Raw genomic sequence first — 20,145 nt, 5'->3', positions numbered from 1 at the left:
AAAATTGTCAGCTGTGGGCATCCTTTCTGCCTTAGGGTCTACACAGCACTTGGTTATTGTGGTTATTCTCCCACGGACAAATAGGCCCTTCCCTGTTATCAAATTTACACCCTGCGGTTCTGTTTCCATACATTTCCATATACGTGATCATTTTTCTTTGAATGCTCAATCATCTCTTAAGAAACTTCTAATGGCAATTAAAACTAACACATTCAATACCAACAATGCCTGTCACTCAGCAAATGAAGAAAATGTGACCAAGTTTATGCATGTGCAGGCAATGGCAGCTAAAGGACTCCACTCGGCAGGTGGAGATTATAAGATGCGACTGAATGTGAGATGCATCCTAAGAATGTGAGGAAATAGGGGTAATTGAATGAATGAAGTGACATATTAAGTTTGAGGCATATTTGTAAATCTAGGACTCACAGGCAGGAGGTCTGGGCTGGAGATACAATTTAACAGTCACCAGGATGGAAACCATAGTCCTACGTGAGATCTCCTAGGAAAGTGGACAGAGAAAACGCCCCAGGACAAGGCTCTTGGCAGCCAGCACATAGCGATCAAGTAGAGGAGACAAGTCCGCAAAAGAGACAGAAAATACGTGTTTAATGAGGTAGGATGGAAACCGGGAGAGTCTGATGCTGGGGAAGCCAAGAGGGAAATTCTTAAGGAGGAAGAAAGGGTCAACTATGTCAAGTGCAGCTGAGAGGAAGATTCAAGATTGGAAATTGACCACTGTGTTTGGTCAACAATATAAACATTGTTGGTGACTTGATGAGAACAGCCTTGGGGGAGCCCTATGCCAGACTGGAGAGTTGAAGAGTGAAAGAGCGGAGAAAAAGTGAAGACAGTAAATAAGATCCTTCTCCTGAGAAGCTTTACAGGGAAGGGGAGCCGAAAGATGTCTGCAGCTGAAGGAGGAGATGGGGTCCAGAGAAGTGATTGACATGATAGTTGCTGTTTTAAAGACAGAAGGTACTCGAGCAGGTGTGTGTGCAGATGAAAGTGAGCCAGTGGAGAGGAAAGAGGTAATGATGTAGAAGAAAGAAGATAATTGCAGGATTGAAATCCTCCAGGGAGGAGGGGAGAGACCCCAGAGCATACACTGAGAAGTGGAACTCTAAAATGCAAAGGGTGACTGTATCTGTTATGAAAGGCAGGTATATTAGAAGATTTGGTATCTGGAAGATGAGTTCAGTTCCTAATTGCTTCTATTTCCTCAATGAAATATGACTCATTCACTACAAATGGGAGCAAGGAGATTTGGGAAGATTGTAAAAGTTTTGAGTAGAGGAGAGAAAAGTACAAGTTAGATGTCTCAGAGGCGAGAGAGCAAAGCTTCTAGGAATGCCCAGTAGGACTCCTGGGTGGAAGTAAGCACCCACAGAGATTTAAAATGATGCCAGTCACATTGTTTTGTCCAGCAAAGTCCAAAATCAGAGAAAGTCCATAGGTGGTTTCAACCCAGCCTGAGAATTTTCCAGGGAAATGCAACAGACGGAAAGAGAAACAGGGAGTTGAGGATGCTTACAATGAAGGACCAAAGCATCTATAGTAAGTAAGAAGTAATGTGTAAATAGGATATGAGTGAAAAACTGGGGGGGGGGGGTGTGTTCCAGGATTTAGGTAATGTGCTGTTACCTTTGGGACAAGGGGTAGACTGGAGGAATAAGAAACAACCTCTGGAGAAAGGAGGTGAGTATCAGCAAGCAATGTCTCCTCTCAGAGGATGACAGTCAAGGAGGCCTGAGGATCTCAGAACACGGGAGAAGTGTAACTGATGGGTGGGAGTTTCCTTTCTTTGCCATCTAACTCCCCCACAGCAGTTGAGTTGGGTTTGACCTTCTTTTGTCCCCAGTGAAGAGCAGCTGCCAGTCATCCACAGAGAGTATTCTTTATTTCCATTGTGAATTTGTATTTAGTTACCCCCTTAGATTTCTTTCTGCTGAACATTTATTCCCTGTCACGGTCCTGACAGGCCCTATGCTGTGGCCCTTTGATCATTTCCATTGAGCTCCTCTGGGGGACGACAGGTGCCACAGATGTTTAATAAGGGTTCTAATAAAGGTTCAATAGAACCGATATGACCACAGGGCATCCCACTGTGTCTATGTTTCTACCCTGTACTATCTGCTTTGTTTTAATAATTGCTTTGTAGATCCTAGCATTCTTTGCAGGTTTATGTTCACTTTTTGGTTGTTTCTGGGTATCTTTCCATCCCGAGTGGCCTGCACTTGTGTCTAGATTGACTCCACCCATGTGTTGGTGTGTGTGTGTGTGTGTGTGTGTGTGTGTGTGTGTGTTATGACTCAATTAACAGGCCTCCATCTTCTATAGGTTTTCATGTCTTGTTTTTCTCTTAGTTTCTCACATCTTTAACCTTTCCCAAGGAATCTCATTAGCCAAACTCCATTGGGCCACTAGGCAAGCAGGATCCTCTAACATTTGGTTCTGTTTTCTCTATCACCTAGTTGCCTCTCTTCAGAGAAGAAATTGTCTCCATTGATCATTTTCTTCCAAATAACTCAGTACAGGATGCTAAATACTAGTGATGCTCTGTGTATGGAATTAAGTTCAGTAACAACGATCACAATAATTTCCAAATGTAGATCCAATATGCTATTATTGCAGTTCTAACATGACATGCAATTTTCATGGTGTCGCATCTATAGCATTATTTTTGGAATATAATCTATGCTTAGGGCTCTGGGAAGCCAAATGTTCCCATCCATATAAATCACTGAAGATCCCAGTTTCTGCCAGCTGTCTTTCCAAAGTTGGCACTGTATTCAGAAACCATCTTAGGATGACTCTCAGCTCTCAGGGCACACTATCCCACAGGAGCAAGGGGACTCCTGCCAAGACTTTGGTGTCCATCAGTCACAGCGTAGTCCTTCTCTTGGTGAAACTCCTAAATTCAGTTTTTAAAAAATATATATACCCAGTAGTCTGACTCAAATGATGATGAGAATAATTATGAGGTGAAGAAGATTTTTATGGCAAAATGCATCTGAAAGAAATTATTTTAGCTTAGCATGTCTAATTGTCCTAATTAGAGCATCTTGCCCAAATGCCTAATATCCTTAAGCAGGAGAGAAGCAATGGTGACCATTAGGGCATCCAATTGAAGAAGAAATAAGAACCACTACTGACACATCTAAATATCAAAAATTAAATACAGTGTCTCTATGTATTAAATACCTACTATATATCAAGCAATGTCATATATTACTTCATTTATCTTTCTATCAACACGAATACAAAAGTATTGTAGCTACATTTAATGAGGCTTACAGAAATCAGAGGATATATCAGGGATTTAAACCCTTGTCTACTTGTTTTCAAAACCCATGTTTTAACCGAAGAAATAAGTTGAGAAGAGAGATCTCAATAGTCTGTCCTGAGAAAAATGGATGGCAATACACTTTCTCAGATGCTGCACATACCTTAAGAGAATTCAGACCTATGGTGAACAGGGAAAGCTAGATGACCAGGGAGTTTATTCTTTATGTGATGTAGGGATGCTTTATAAGGCCTATGGAATTTTTTTTTAAGTAAACTGTTGTCTAATCACTAATTGTTTTTGTTTTGTTTTGTTTTGTTGCTTTTGGCATTCTAAGGGTTTTAATATCTATCCGAATATCTATCCATTATCTTTCTCTCTATTCCTCTATTTCTATCTCTGTCCATACCGCTTCCCCTGTCTTTTTCTCTCTGTCTCTAAGTGTGTCTCATTTCTTTTTCTTTTTCTTTCTTTCTTCTCTCTCTCTCTTTTTGTATCTTGGTATGGAAGAAGGGCTATGTTTTAGGGAGGTTTAGTATTAGACTCCAGATATTTAGAAAACTTAGAAGCCACATTGTTAGGGCCAGAGAGAGTGAGCAGAAAACAGGTTTTACTCTAAGCTCAAGAAAAAAGAGATTAAATAATAAAGAACACATGACCTAGATTTCCTAAAATATGCCTTAGTTCAAGTGGTGTGGTCCATTGTTCACATATACCTGCCCTTGAAACTTTGGGGTAATGTACAGTTCAGCATGTAAGGCTTCTGTGTGAAAAGATAACCTTCAGACTTCCTTCTCTGGCATCCTTTCCTGGTCACCAATTCAGAAGAACGGGGCGGGGGAGGGGGGGGGCGGAGAGGAGGATGCAAAAATGTGTTCCATGCCCATAGTGTACTGCCACTTTTACATACAGTCTAGAACTTAGCCATCGAAATCACTTTACTGTGAATAAAACCAAAGCTGAGGGAGAATAAACTGCTCAAGCTCACATAATGTAAGTGTTAACATCAGAGTTCAAACCAAGGTCCCTCTAGTTCTAAATCCTGTACTGGCACTGCATGGATTTAGGGCGGAGACACTGTCCAGAGATAAAGGTCGTGCCTCTGGAGGGAGCTCCTCTGGTGCTTTCCGTTTCAGAAGAGGAGGGTGGGCTCAGCATACGGAGATAAGACCCCAACGGAAGTCCTCAGAGGGCTTACAGAAACAGACAAAGATGCAATCACTTCCGGTTAGCTGGTAAACTTGAGGGGACATGAAGAAAGATAGGAGAGAAGGGACAGGTAATGCCCTAATCATATTCATTACAGCTTCCTCATCCTCCGATATTCTAAGTTTGTGGGGCTCCTTTTCAGTGTCCCTATGCTGGCTGGAGGGGTGGGCAGGGTGGTTAGATATTCCCCTTCCTCACTTTATTACAATATGCTACGTGAAGGCCATCAGGCCCCATAGACATACTAGAACAAATATTATATCCATGATGTTATTAGACCTCAAAATGGTTGAATATTGGCAATTTGGTGTGGTCCAATCTGATACTGTAATCAGGATAACCCATAAACCTCTTGGTAAACCAGCCAGAGCACAGAGTCCAGTCAAAACAGGTTGCTTCCTGGACCACCCACCAATTTCTATGCAGGAAGAGGAGCCATCTCAGTGATTCTGGGGAGCCAGCTGGTGAAGAGGAGGGTCCTAAGACTCCGAGATTGTTCCTCACCCCCTAACTGGCTTCTGAATGAGTGGTACAGATAACAAAAGCTGAACGCACAAGGATCACGAACCACCTGCCTCAGCACTCTTCTCAAATGTCCAGGGAACATGGAGTGAGGGAGGCTGTGTGCAACACGGTAAGAGTATAAGATTGGCTGCCATGCCTCAAGGCTCAAATCCCTACCCTGTCAGTAGTTTCTGCATGAAATTAACTTCTGTCCTCATCTGTAAAGTCATGATCAATGTAGCACCCACTTAATTGATAAAAATTAACAGAAGTAAGAGACACATGGCAATTAAGATGGTACTAGGTACCCTAGTAAGCAATCATTTAAAAATTGTGGTTATTATGGAAGACTGTTATTTTAGGTAGTCATTATATAAAACTTACTGCAGGCCGATTCCAACTCTCAATGTAGAGAATATTCATCTTATCTCTCTTCTACCTCTCAGCACCCTAACATTCAGCAAAGATAACTGTGATTTCCAGGGGTTCTAGCTTGGGATGACAATCCTGGCAGAAAACTGAAGATGCCTTCTTTTTAAAGGACACTGGATGCTAGTTTGGAAGGCAAGGGTTTCTAAAAGAGGGTTAGGACCCATGTGCATATTAAGCGTTGTCAAAGGATGGAATAGGTAATTTTCAACATATACCACTTGTATTGCTTCTAAATGCATATGGGTGCTGCTGTATTTACTTTCATACACATTGTTTAGAAATGCTACAGAATTTACAGTTTTCATTGTGTGTGTTTTCAATCATTGGATACCAAAAATAAAGTTACTTTCGTGCAGATACTCAAGACATTTTTCAAATCCCTCTATTGAGAATTAGAGAATCCCTATGGAGAATTCTGAGAATCCCTCACCGAAATTCGAAGACTGCCATATAATGGAAGAATCGTGAAACCAAGCAACAAAAAGACCTGACTTCTGGCCTGAGTACTGCTCTTCTATCCACCAGGGGGCCTGGAGTTACTTCCTTTCCCCATGCCTCAGTTTCCCTGAGTTCAATAAAAGAAGTGATGATAATAGGATTACTAGCAATCTGGCCTAAGGAAATGATCATAGGACTGGAATACGACTATATCCATAGAGATGTTCACTGAAACATTATTTATAACAGCCAAAAATTATAACAACATAAATGTCCAAACATTCCGTAATGGTATTGTACATCTACTTGATGTAATGTAATGAAACCAATTAAACTTATGTTCACTAATACTATGTAACGACATGGAAAATTGCTTCTGATCTATTCTTAAAAGAAAAAAAATGAGATATAAATGATATGATTATAACTATATAATAAAAACCATGGCAAAGAATAAGAAAAGGATGGAAAGAAATACATTAAATGCGACTGTGCATGAGTGACTTTAAATCTTTTTAGAACTACTTTTGTACAGTTTCCAAATTATACTTAATAAGAATATATTACTCACACTAACCAAAATATATCAATAATAATCAACTGAGAGAATTGGGTTAACTGTGTTCTCAGGCCCTTTCAGTTCTAAAATCCAACTGCAGTCAAGCAGATTTAAAGAGATAATAGATTCGTGAAAGCCCTTTCAAATGTGTGCAGCATCGCACGATTAGAAGGTCTTATTATTATTAACTTGTACCGAGCAGAAACCAACACAAATCCATTAATAAAACCAAGTCGTGAAATGAAAAAGAGGCAGATGACACACATTCTACTTGCTGTTAGGCTCTTTGGGGCGGAAATATTCTTGACACAACCTTTGGAAGAGTGGACCTTGCACTGTTTGGGGCCGTGCATGCTCTCTGCCTTTTGTGCTGACATAATTGTCAGCAGGTTTTGCTGCGTTCTCCAGTGACAGCAGGATAGATGGCCCAGCCCCGAGTGGGGACTGGTGTCTGCTTTGGGGTCAGTGATGCTTTCCAGGGCCAGGGGAAGAGCGGCAGGACTGTACCTGTAGGAAGCGGGCCTGGGACCACACAGGTAGGCACAGGGAAATGACAAGGGCGGAAGCTGGGCTTCCCTGTTGAAAACCCAGGGAAGCTTATTCATACACCGTAATGCCAATGTGAATGGAAGCGCCTTGAGGAGTCAACGCAGGAAGCAGGTTTTGAGCCCAAATCACAGGTCACTAGTGCACTTCCTGCCAGAACAGGGGCAGCTGCAGAGTATATCTTTATTTTATCTGAGGATCACCTCATCCTCACCCCAAAAAAAGATGAAGGAATGGGCAAAATATGATCAAATAATACAAAACAAAAATCTGAACTTAAACTCAACAGCTCTGGGTTTGACCTGTGAACCTGTAACGTACCAACCACACACACGTTGGCCTGGGCACATGCCCTCTGCGCCTCAGTTTATTCCTGCGTAAAATGAGGTTAACCTGCTTTGGAGGAGTATTGAAAAGGATCACACGGTACAATCTAGAAGGTGCCTGGTACCTGGTAGACCCTAGGGGTCATCTCGGTTTAATAGGTAGATCCGAGGAAGCTGGAAAATTAGTTCAAGTTATGAATGCTTAGCAGAAAGACAGCTGGTGGCCAGAGACAAGAGACAGTGAGGCAAAGATGAATGAAGTATATATTGTCTAAAGCTACTTGTGTTGGCTTTTGTTAGAGTTCCAAACTCTGGGGCATCTTTCTTGACAAGACAAGAAGCATCTAATGCTCAGAAGGGCAAAGGGACCGATTTGTCCCTGTTGGGCCTGAGTCACGCCATGGTTCTCTAGGCTGACTCACAGGGAAAGCAATAAAAGCACAGTATTTACTAGATAGAGGGGCCTTAAAACGATGAAGTCCCAAAATGAGAGAAATGAGGCTCAGAAAGACGAAGTAAGTTGCTCAGAGTTGCACAGTTTAGCCACAGAGCTGATATTCACATTTAGTTCCCCCATTTCCAATTTAACATTTTTGCTACTGCAAGTATTTTTTTAAAATATATTTTTATTGATTTCAGAGAGGAAGAGAGAGGGAGATAGAAACATCAATGATGAGAGAGAATCATTGACTGACTGCCTCCTGCATGCCCCACACTGGGGATTGAGCCCACAACCCGGACATATGCCCTGACTGGGAATCGGACCGTGACCTCCTGGTTCATAGATCAATGCTCAACCACTGAGCCACACCAGCTGGGCACTATAATGTATATTTTGATGATTCAAAATATACTTTTCTGTCTTGAGAAGTATGATATAAATGCAACAGAAAGGGAGGTTTGAGCATATACACACATGAGTATGACTGATGACAGGGTACTGCTGGAACAGGAGGTTGAGATGTATGTGTGGAGTGGCAGGTAAAGGGAAGACCTGATACTCATACTGACACCTTCATCAATATGTCAGTTTTTAAAGTTTAGTGTAATTTCAGCTCCATTTAATCTTCACAGATTTAAAGGTATCAGTCATGCAGGACAGATAGGGGCCCATTTTGTAGGTGAGGAGGGAGGTTCAATGTTTTCCCCAAAGACTCGCAGTCATTAATGGCAAAAAAATGAGGCAAGAGTGAGCTCTCTGGATGGGAAGGAAGAGGATCCTTTGCATGGTGATGCTTGGCCTGCTTCTTTGGAGCATATTCCTGAGTGTTGGCAAAACCACAGGGACAGTTCTCCGATCCATGTACCTCTGGAGTCCCACAGGCTCCATCACCCTTAGGAACTACAAAACCATGTCCCATGTTCCACACAACACTGGGTCAGTAACTCCTCACAGGTGTTGCCTGGGCCCTGGGAGTCCAAAGATATCAGTGTTTTATTGGCCTGAAACTTTAATTATAAGTATAGGCATCCTAGCTGGTTTGGCTCAGTGGATAGAGCGTCAGCCTAAAGACTGAAGGGTCTTGGGTTCGATTCTTGTCAAGGGCACATGCCTGAATTGTGGGCTCGATTCCCCAGTGGGGGGCGTGCAGGAGGCAGCATATCAATGATTCTCTCTCATCATTGATGTTTCTATCTCTATCTCTCTCTCCCTCTCCCTTCCTCTCTGAAATCAATAAATATATATATATATTTTAAAAAGATAAGTATAGGCAAGCAAAGAACAGAGGGGTTGACAGGTGGAAGAGGGGATAGAAGTGGAGAACAAAGGAACACAGAAAAGGAGGCAGCTTTATCAACTCCAGCAGGCCTGGCCCCTGGCGGGCAGTGTGGAAGGACCAGCCACTTGCCTCTTTACAGTTCTAACTAAAAGGAGCATTCCAGAGGTGAATTAACATTTAAAAAGAATGTAAAAACTCAGAGCTGTTCTAATGATGATTAATGGAGAGCTATAAGGGGGCCATGACCTGCCTGTGTCATTAAATGGATTGGCAGGTTTCTGAGCATTAATTATAAATAGCCACAGGAGTTCTCCTGCTTCACACAATGAGGATAAACCCAAGTCTCTGGGAGAGAAAGAGAAAGGAAAGCAAAAGGGAGAAAAGTTGGCCCGGGAGTGCCGGGCCTGCCTGTGGTGGGGGGAAGGGAGAGGGAGAGAGCAGAGGGAATGAGATAAATGATAAATTAGACCCTGCCAGTCAATCACATTTTCTAAATGTTTTATGTCCCAAAAGCTATAAAAGCAATATTCCTTTCTGCCCTTATTGGAACCATTTCTGTACAGCAATCACATCCGTTTCCTTGGGGATTTCAAGTAAAATGTGCTTTGCCTTTTCTTTTTACATTTACTCTCCAGCCTGCGACCAAGGAAGGGTCAAAGTCCGCATACAAATGGGCAGGACAGTGACCTGGCGACCAGGAGGGGTGGGCAGGGGTTGTGAGAGGAGGGGCCTGGGGCCCTGGCCCCGAGGAGGCCCACAGGAGAGTCCACAGCAGTAGAAAAGTCTTGGGTTCTGTGCTTCACAGACTCAACCATCCCAGGTGGGATACAACATAGAGTGAGGGCTCAGCAAACAGTGTGCTGACTCCGTAGAGTGCAAGCAGCATGAGGGCAAGGACGGGTGGATCTGTGCATCACCAGAACCGCCAGCAGTGGCCTGGCCCCGCACAGTCCCCTGTCAATATCTGTTGAATGAATGAAGGCGTGAACAAGACATGTGTCCATGGCTAAGGATGCACAGCAGGCCTCATTTGACACACCTGGGCTCCACAGAGCCTCTGACAGGTGCAAGGTCAGGTAATGCTCACATCCTTCCTGCAGAAGCCCTTCTTTGGCTCTGAAACGCTGTGATAGCAGCTTCGCTCCTAACCTGCTCTTTGACATCCCACTCAGGCTCGCTACATCTTGGAATTGGAAGGGAATCCAGAGAGGGGAAGAGACTGGCCCACAGTCACTCCACTACCTAGTTTAAGAGCCAACACTAGGTCCCTTCTAAGACCTGTACCTCTCTCCGTCTCCCCTTCACCTCCAAAGAAGCTGGCAAAGCAATGGGGACCTGTGAGAGCGGTGTCAGGTGAAGGCTGGGCAGGGAGGGGCTGATCTCCCTGACAGGCAACAAGACTCCTTTGGGTTTTGGTTATTACCTGTGATGGAGAAGAGAAAAAGGAGGGTAGTCCAGGAAGGAAGGAAGGAAGGAAGGAAGGAAGGAAGGAAGGAAGGAAGGAAGGAAGGAAGGAAGGAAGGAAGGAAGGAAGGAAGAAAGAAGAAGAAGAAGAGAGAGACAGAGAGACAGAGAGACAGAGATCAGAGAAAAGATATGAGAAAAAGAATCCCCAAAGTAGGATTTGGAAAAATGGATAGTCCCGAATGATGTTATATTTTTTGTGTGTCGTTAGTTTTCAAGGCAAGGCTTTCTTCTGCAAGTCATTATTTTAGCTGATTGGAAAATGGTGTTGAAAGTCCTGCTTCTCTGGTACAGTTTTCTTCATATCCTATTAGTTGCAATACAATTACAGAGAATACATCAATTCCTGGCCTGCCCGCCGCGGCTGCCGGAGCCGCCTATTAAAAAGAGGTCTTATTAATGGAATTGTACATCCAGGATTAATCGGCTTGCACTGGCCATTTACATTTCTCATTCCACAAGCACTTTTGTTTGCTTAATAGGCTGAAGGAGGTAGGAAATGACACAACAAAAGCTTCTTCCAATTGCCAGGCGTATCACTGGTGGATATTAATGCTCCCTCCTCCTTTCATGCTGAAGGGCCGCTGCCCTGGGATCAGATCTGGCACTTGCCTCTGGGGAAAAGCCAGGCGAAGCGGCAGGGAAATGCTGGTTGGTGGCAAGAGCAGGAAGGGAGGCGGGGTGGAGAGGGAGGCCTGGCCCAGGGAAGGCCTGCGCTTTGAGGAAGGAACACAGGCTTCAGCTCTGTGCCCTCTGAGTGGTAGGCAGCGGGGGAGGCCCAGGAGGCAGGATGCCTGAGGGAGGTCAGGGTGTGGAGGGAGGGAGTTGACCTGCATTAATGGGATGGATGCACCCTCCTGCTTTGCTCTGAGTGGCTTCTGCCAATTCTTTTCTAGGGCTGAATGGTTAATCCACAGAGCCCTCCATCATTTCCCGTTGAGGGCTTAGTCAGTTCCAGGTCCCTCTTGAACTAGGCCAGCAAAGCACAATTTCACATGAAGGGAGTGTTGGGGGCGGATGAGGAAATCTCACAGGTCCGCTGGGCTTTCTTTCTTGCTGGGAGCGTGGGAAACATAAAACTCGGGCTTGGGTTCCTTTTCAGAACTCAGGGGAGGAAACTGAAGGGAATCGAGGCAGAGTTCTCCAGGGGATCCGGCAGCGGTGTGCCCGGGAGGAGTCCCGGAGACAGTGCCAGCCCCTCAGAGTGGGAGTGGGCCGGCACGTGCGCATCCCTGGCTGCAGGCGGAGAGGAAAGTAGGGCAGAGGGAGGCACCGCAGGCTCTGCCTTACCCATGGGCCTCTAGAGAGTGTGAGCGACTCCACTTAACCAAGTGAGTGCGGCAAGGCCCCTCCCCGCACACTGGCCTGCAGGGGGTTCCCTGTGATATCAGAGAGCTGGAGACCCCTCAGGGATATAGACCCCACTGGTGAGGGGGGGCGGGGGGGAGACCTTGGACCTTTTAATTAAGCTCCATCTCCAGAGAATTCGGCTTTTCAAGAGCAGGACGGGGACTGAGAGGAAAGGCACAGGTCAGTTCGGCCACTGGGTGGGGCTTTAGCCCTAACCATCTGGAAGGCGGTCTGCTTGGTGATGGGCAGGGGATGGATCTCCAACCCGGGGCAGGAGCCAGGCTTCCCACCAGGGCCAGGCGCCCACCTGACTACTCTCTCCTCCGGTCCTCTCTCCTCTCTTCAACCTGCTCCAAAGGTGATCCTCCTAAAGGCTCATCCTTCCACAGCAATGCTATACTGCGTTTGCTTTTTCTTTTGTCTCTGATGGGCTGGCTTCCCCCTTGGCCCAGGGAGGTCTGTGCAGGGCAGACGTGATGGACAGCTGAGGCCTCGGAAGCCCAGCCCCCTCCCCAGCCAGGGCCCTGTGGTAACTGGAGGGCTCCGGTCTGGCATGGCCTGGGCGCAGAGCCCATGTACGTTGAAGCGCTGTAATATACAGTGACTTTTCCCTTTAATGGGATTTTTCTAGACCACTAGGAGAAAAAGATTCCATTAACGACACTACAAAGGCCTCTACTTATTAGTATTTTAGAATAGTGGCAAAACATTTTGTGAATCTAATTATTGCTGACAAATATGAAAATTGAAATCAAAGTTAAATTTTCAGCTACAGTGCCTCCTATGCCACTCTCTGACTTCGACGATTGCATCGACGCATTTATTCTTCCAGCAGTTTCAGCAGAAGATTGGCTATTTTCCCTCTCCCCTACTACCGCTTGCTTCCTCCCCACCCCCACTCTCTCCCCGGCCAGGACCCTATATATTTTGAAGCATTAAATCTGACATATTCATCTTGGTGGCTGGCACGAGCTAACCAACCTCATGTTTACCTGTCAGCTATAGAAGCGGGCTGAGCAAGGGGCTAGGGCAGCCGCCGCTCCTCACTCCCTTCCCCTCTCCTTCCACCCCCAGTCCTAGAGCCTTCTTTCCCCCCCCCCCTCCCCCTCAGATAAAAGTCATTTGACTGATTTCAAATTCCTCCTGATATCAGGGCAGAAAAAAAAAAATAAAAGGCTTGTCAACACCTTTCTTTCTTTTCCCCTATTAAGCATACTGTAAAAATCAATCCCTTTTGTCACTTCTCTCTGCTTGCGAGAATGTTTAATGGATGTCAGGGGAGCTAATGATCGCTGGGAGAAAATTCATTTCAGATTTGCTATTTATAAAGTACTCAGTGCTCAGGTGGGAAATTAACATGAGGAAGGAGCCGGTGGGCGGGGGAGCGACCGACGTATAGAAGAGCTGGGGCCCTGCCAGACTGGCAGTTGCCACCTTCGTGTAGGTGGCACGCAAGGCATTCTGGGGCCAGGGGACGCCTGTGTCAGAGACACCGTGTGGGATCCTGAAAAGAGTACAGGCGCAGGAGACACCCAGACCTTCGCAAGTTGACGTTGCTGAGCCAAACTTATCCCAGCAATAAAATCACACCTAGGAGGCCGAGCTCACGGGGCTGTGGAAAGGCTTGGCTACAATATCACACATAAAACTTTGACCAGGGCCTGGCACTGACTACTGGTGCGTGCTTAATAAACATACATTTCTGACAAGTTCCAGGTTAGGCTGATGCTGCTCGTCGGGGAGCACACTTTCACAACTGAGGTTGACAGACAACTGAACTGTGCCCTGAAATTTCACCATCCAACCAGCGCCTCCAGATACAGCCAGTGCTTCCCCACCAGCCTTTACCCCCCCTACCACACCCTCCCCCCCCAACCAGTACAGACTCAGAATTTTGAAGCAAAACACTAAACGTTAGTTCATTTGCTGCCAAATTGTACATTCCGGGTCAGTGAGGCGAGTGCTGCGGTTCATCTGGTTTGCTTCCATGGGAAACCAAGCCTCAGTTTCCCCTCTACATAGTTGGTGCCTCCCCTGCTCAGATGGATCAACTTTGCTGCTGCTCCAAAAAGTTCCCCGGGCTGCACACGGAGCTCCAGGTCGGAACGCCCTAGGTCCCCCTCACCATTCTAGTCCTCCCTCCGTGGCCTTCTCGCCAATACTTCTGTTATAGCTGGATTAACCGCAAATCTCCTTTGATCGCTCACTCTGGGTTGAAACAGACAACCTGTTGCCACGTGTTTGATTGCTGCGTCCCAGGGGAGTTCCTGTTTGTAAGGCAGCCAGTTACTGTACACGGGCATTCCACGCAGGCGTTGAGCTGCTAATTCATTGTCTACGAGGTTGCTTTTCGGGTTCTGATTTTTCAATAACAGGCTTCTCGGGACGCCTTTAAGCTTCGGAAATAAGCCCAAAACTGCTTTTCCAGTCGTTTATAGAAACACACGTGAGTCAGGAGAGGGGGGAGGGAGTCGTTTTAGGAGTTATTCCTGGGGCTCTGGAAGCCTTGGTGGATGGCATGCTCGCTGCAGGTCTGGAGGCCCAGCGGGAAGTGGGCTGATTCACAGACACCCGGACACGGAGGCCAGGGAGGAATCCTGACACGTCTCCTGATGCCTGGCTGCTGCTTCCCGAGGCTGGGCGGATATTCTGGGCGCCAGCAATTTGTCCTGTCAGCAAGCCGCTCCCTCAGCTGCATTTTGTTAGGAAGCCTGTCGTTCCTTCACTACCCCACAGTCCCACCCTCTGAGGGGGCTTCATGTCACCAAGGACAGGGAAGGAGGTGGCTGTGAGAGCCCTGCCCCAGAGCCAGAACCCCGCGGGAGGAGCTCCATCTCCACGGAAGCTTGCTCCACATTTCTCTCACGGGGGATGCGCTTGCAGTGCGTGAGCCATAGTAGTTGCTCAGTTATTTATTTTTTAAAATTTATTTTTATTGTTGATGGTATTACAGATATCTCTCATTATCCCCCTATCTTTCCCCCACTCTTCCCAGCTCCTACCTACCCTCTCCCCAGGTCTTCACTACCCTATTGCTAGTGTCCATGGGCTATGCATGTAAGCATATACATTCTTCTCATCCCCCCAACCCCACATCCAGGTATGTCAGTCTGTTCCATGCCAGTTATTTCAACTGAGGGGAGGAACTTTCTGGCATTGGGCCACTTTCTACCACCATCTCCTCTCTCTCTTCCAAATGTAGATTTCACAAATAATCCTATCAGCCAGAAAGAGCAGCCATTCTGTTTCTGCCCTGCCAAATCATATCCTTCCCCAAGAAAGAGTAAAAATAAAAATAAAATGCAATTAAAAACAAACAAATAGAAAGCTATTCAAACTTACTTCTCCCCTTCAGACACCTGATTCTGATCAGACTATTGCCCTTAGAGACATAACATTATGAACGAAAGTCAGGTTCCAGATCAAAAGAGAACAAACAAAACAAAAAATGCCCCAGTTAAGTTTAAATTTCAGATAAATAACAAACAAGGTCTTAGTATAGGTATGGGCTATGCATAATAAAAAATTATGGGTTGCTTATCTAGAATTCAAATTTATTGGGCATCCTAGATTGTTATTTGCTAAATCTGGCAAACCTAGAAAAAGGGAATATGCATTTACTTTCATACTTTACATATTTTCATAGGTTTCAGACTATAAGCTTGCTTTGTCCTGGTGGATTTTTTTCTAAGGTGGGAATATTCCAGAGAAACTACTGCCCCTCCAGTGACGGTAGGACCCGTGACTTCTTCCCTGCACCCACTCACCCACAGAGCCCAAACTGGGAGAGATCAGGGCTCCCTCCAGCTCCCTCCCACCTCCTTAAGTCCTGGTTCTCAGAATGTAGTGTCAATCACCTGAAGGGCATCTTTTTATTTTGCTTTGTTTTTTTGTTATTCCTCTCATGAGGAATTTTTGCCATTGCCTTTTTTCTTAGAAAGAGAGAGAGTGGAAGAGAGGGAGGAGAGAGGGAGAGAAACATTGATGTGAGAGAGACACATCAATTGGTTGCCTCTGAACATGCCTCAACCAAGGCCAAGGATCGAACCTGCAACCAAGGTCCCTGCCCTTAACTGGGAGTTGAACCCAAGACCCTTCAGTTCAGAGGGCCGGCGCTCTAACCACTTAACACACTGGCCAGCGCCTGAAGGAATTCTTGAAAGGCAGACAGCTGCATGTCAGAAAGGTCCACGCTTTCTGGTTCAGTGGCCACACTTGGACAGCCACGACTCTGGCCACGTTATGTGGCACAGACCCCTTCCTCTTTCCCTAATGCAGATGAAACAGGGAAATGGCTGGGAGGACTCCATCTGAAGGCTGGGTACAGAGATGGGGAGTTAGAGTAGGTCTCAAAACACTTGTCTACTTTTTTAGCCTTTTTTATTCTTGCCTGGCCTTATTTGTGCCATCCCCTCAACATGGAAACACGTGTGTACAGTGTCACACTGTGCTGATCCCATGGGAAGGGTGTTACCTGCAGACAGAGCATGTGCAAAGGCACTGTGCTGCGGAGGGCATCAGTGCTGGAGTCAGTGTTCAGGGCCAGTGTCCAGGATGAGAGAGGCAACATGAGCAGGATACTGAGAGACAGAGCAAGAGAGAGGCTGGGCAAGAGAGGGAAGGACATTCTGTGCCGAGGTAAGGACCTCGGGCTTTATCTTGAAAACCAGTGAAGGTTTGAAGTAAAAGGCTTAAGGTGACAAAAGGTGAGGGATGTTTAGCAAGATCATTAATTATTGGCAATATGGAAGCTGGCAGCAGGAGACCTATGAAGAGGCTTAATCCAGTAAGCAGTGATTTAACCTCAAATGAGACAGTGGCAAAGGTGGGAGAGGAGGGGCAGACCCTGGAGAGCGATCACAGGCAGAACGGAACCAAGTCGGTGAGTGCTTGTAGCAGGAGGATGAGAGGGAGGGGAGGAGCCCGGGATGACTCCAATGGGGAGGTGCATCACTAATACCCGCGCTGTTCACAAGACCTTGCAGGGTTGTTGGCTTTTGCTTCTTCGATATATGTCAAGTCACAGGTTTCATGAACATAATTCAATTGAACAGGAAACTACATTCCAAGGAAGTTTAAATATCCCATTTTACAGATGAGAAAAATGAAGGCTTCGTGGGGGGGGCCGGGGGAGGGGGAGAGAGAGACAAAAACACTAAATCCAGAAAGCTAGAGTGAATCATAGAACTGGGATGAGAAAAGAATATTCTGATTGTTGTAGGGATCAACAAATACATTTGCTCTAAATACCCTGTGTAAGCTGTAAAACTATCTTTGTCATTCCTTTGGGAGATGACTTAAGAAAGGAGTTGGAGATGAGCTTTGAGCATGCTCAGGGCATGATCTGCTACCTTCTCTAAATGGTAGGGCCAGAACCAGAGAAAGAGATGGAAAAATAAGGCAGGGGTAGGTCATACTGTATCTTAAAAGTCCAGGAAAAAAAGAATGCCACGAGGAGAGAAGTGATTAATGCTGCGTGGACACTTTCTGATGTACGCGTCAGCTCTTTTGCTCCTTATACAAGTAACTTTTTCAGTTCTTTCCTGCTTTCTGAAAAGCCAGTCTATAGTGTTGTGGACACACACATAAACCTGTACAAACATGTGTGCAAACACACACCTTCCTTGAATTAGGCTCAGAGGAAAAAAGCCATCAAATTCAAACTCCTTCAACTTCCTGACACCAAGCTTACACCTTTACCTGAATCCACACCACGCCAAGGACAGCTAATTGTCTCTATCTCTTTTTAATTTTTTTTCTTTATTGGGGTAAAATATACATAACATAAAATTTACCATCTTAACCATTTTTTAGCCTTCTCTCCAAAACGTCTGTTATATTTGGATTAACTGCAAATCTCCTTTGATCTCTCACTCTCTGTTGAAACAGACAACCTGTTGCCATGTGTCTGATTACTGCGTCCCGGGGGAGTTCCTGTCGGTAATGCAGCCAGTTACTGTACACTGGCATTCCACACAGTGGCATTAAGTACATCCACATTGTTGTGCAACTATCATCACTATCCATCTCTACAACTTCTCATCATCCCAAGCAAAAACTCTGCATCCATTAAATTATCACTCCCCATTCTTGCTCCCCCCAGCCTCTGGTAACTCCTCCCCTTTCTGTCTCTTGAATTTGCCTATTCTAAGGACACCAAATAAGTGAAAGCATACACTATTTGTCCTTTTGTGTCTAACTTATTTCACTTAGCGCAATGTTTTCAAGAGCCACTCATGTATTAGCATGTATCAGAATTTCATGAAAGTGATTAATGTTTGATTGTATGTGAAAACCACATTTTACTCATCAATTCATTCATTGATGGATACATGAGTTGCTTTACCTTTTGGCTATTATGAATAACTAGAGGCCCAGTGCACAAAACTCGTGCACGGGGTGGAGTGTCCGTCAGCCCAGCCTGCACCCTCTCCAATCTGGGACCCCTCGAGGGATGTCTGACTGCCCGTTTAGGCCTGATCCTACCGGGATCCAGGACTGCTGGCTCCCAACTGCTCACCTGCCTGCCTGCCTTCCTGATTGCCCCTAACCACTCCCCTGCCAGCTTGATTGATGCCTAACTGCTGCCCTGCCAGCCTGTTTGCCCTCCCCTGCAGGCCTGGTCCCCCCCAACTGCTCTCCACTGCAGGCCTGTGTCCCCCCAACTGCCCTTCCCTGCAGGTCCAGTCGCCCCCAACTTTCCTCCTCTGCCGGCCTGGTCACCCCTAACTGCCCTCCCCTGCAGACTTGATCGCCCCCAACTGCCCTCTCTTGCAGGCCCGGTCCCTCCCAACTGTTCTCCCCTGCTGGCCTGATCGCCCACAACTGCCCTCCCTTGCAGGCCCAGTCCCTCCCAACTGCCCTCCCCTGCTGGCCATCTTGTGCCGGCCATCTTGTGTCCACATGGGGACAGCCATCTTTGACCACATGGGGGCAGCCATCTTGTGTTGGAGTGATGGTCAATTTGCATATTACTCTTTTATTAGGTAGGATGTTGCTAGGAACATTGATGTACAAATATCTGTTGAGTCTCCTTTCAAATTTTAAGGATATATACCTAGAAGTATACTAGTAATTATGGAATTATATAGGAATTCCTTGTGTTACTTATTGCAAAACCACTATTTTCCACAGTGGTTACACCACTTTACATTTCCACAAGCAATGTACAAATGTCCCAATTCACTTTCCCCACATTCTTGCCAACATATGATATGTATATTTAAAATAATAATCATCCTAATTGATGTAAAGTGGTATCTCATTATGGTTTTGATCTGCATTTCCTTAATGACTGTAGATGTTGAAAACCAATGGTTAGATGCCCCAAAGTAGATACCTTAATCATATGTGCGTCCTCTGGGCCTATGGACAGACCTCCATCCTTGTCAAGGGGAGTTCTAACTGTCCCTCCTTTCATATAACATGACAGTTGTCTCTTAATATTCATCCTCCCTTTCTTCCATAGTGATAGGCCCCTGAATTTGTCTGGGCAGGTGCTCAGCCAAAGTGGATAACACCTCCCACCTTCCCTTGCATTGAAGTGTGGCGATGTGACCACGCTCTGGTAGAGGGGATGTGAAGCAGAGCGCCACATGAGGGCTCTCAGAAGGAACCTTCCTTAGGAGACAGGACACCTGTGCATTCTGCCCCTTCTTCCTGCTCTCCTCTTGCATCCCACTGCCTGGCACACAGATATTGTCATCTTAGACCACAGAATCAAGGCCACGTACAACAGACCCAAACCACAGAAAGACCTGGGTCCCAGAGTCTGGGGCCACCATACCGGCCATGAACAAGGCGAAGTATTATTTTAACCAGAAAGGTAAACGTCTATCTTATTTAAACCTCTTTTGTTGTGTAGTTTTTGTCATTTGCAGCTGAATCCACACATAATGGATATTCTCAATCATGTTCTTTCTTATTTAACTAGTAATGGAATTGGCCTTGGTCTTTCTCCTTCTCTTCCAGAGTCATTCTTCTACCTGAGCTCAAGATTCATGACTCCTCCCCTCAGGCTCTCACATTGCCTGAGGGACCTCCCTTGGCCAGTCATCTCCTTTGTCTTCCTTCCATGCTTCTGTTTTATTAGCTGCCAGCCATAAGCATTTGAAGAGTTATTTCCGTTATTTCCTATCTAAAATGCAACAACAGTCTCTCCAACTGCAACCCCCCTTGTCTTTCTACTGTCTTCCTTTTTTTACAAAAAGTAAAAATTGAAATAATTATCGAAATGTTTTATATTCTTACCCCACTCTACGTCTACCCCTCCCCCCCATGCTATGACTCCACCCCACAAAACTGTTCTCC

The 20,145-nt window shown here is 45.7% G+C and overlaps 1 non-coding gene across 1 annotated transcript; it reads right to left on the bottom strand.

Moving 5' to 3' along the window:
• Positions 1-19,140: 19,140 nt before the first annotated feature.
• LOC114231972 (U6atac minor spliceosomal RNA) lies at positions 19,141-19,262 on the bottom strand. The gene has a single exon (XR_003618006.2). It is a non-coding gene; the product is annotated as a U6atac minor spliceosomal RNA (small nuclear RNA).
• Between the last annotated feature and the right edge of the window lie 883 nt (positions 19,263-20,145).

Source organism: Eptesicus fuscus, chromosome 23, assembly GCF_027574615.1.
Source record: "Eptesicus fuscus isolate TK198812 chromosome 23, DD_ASM_mEF_20220401, whole genome shotgun sequence".
In the NCBI taxonomy this organism is placed as follows: domain Eukaryota; kingdom Metazoa; phylum Chordata; class Mammalia; order Chiroptera; family Vespertilionidae; genus Eptesicus; species Eptesicus fuscus.
Note: the sequence above shows the minus strand (reverse complement) of the source record. Positions and strands in the feature narration are given on the sequence as shown.